We start from the raw sequence: 401 nt of genomic DNA on the forward strand, positions 1-401 counted from the left end.
ATCTCAAAGCAAGCTGGTGATATCCCACCTCATGACACGCTGGTGCTATAGAAAATATTCCTGCCATGCTTTGCGGGTAGGGAAAAAGCAGCTAAGTAAACCCATATAAAACCATGGCTCTGCAGAGAGACCTGGCCAGGCTGGATCGATGGGCCGAGGCCAACTGCATGAGGTTCAACAAGGCCAAGGGCCGGGTCCTGCACTTTGGTCACAACAACCCCATGCAGCGCTACAGGCTCGGGGAAGAGTGGCTGGAAAGCTGCCTGGTGGAAAAGGACCTGGGGGTGCTGGTTGACAGCCGGCTGAATATGAGTCAGCAGTGTGCCCAGGTGGCCAAGAAGGCCAATGGCATCCTGGCCTGTATCAGAAATAGTGTGGCCAGCAGGAGCAGGGAAGTGATC

Source organism: Egretta garzetta, unplaced genomic scaffold, assembly GCF_000687185.1.
Source record: "Egretta garzetta isolate BGI_Z169 unplaced genomic scaffold, ASM68718v1 scaffold323, whole genome shotgun sequence".
In the NCBI taxonomy this organism is placed as follows: domain Eukaryota; kingdom Metazoa; phylum Chordata; class Aves; order Pelecaniformes; family Ardeidae; genus Egretta; species Egretta garzetta.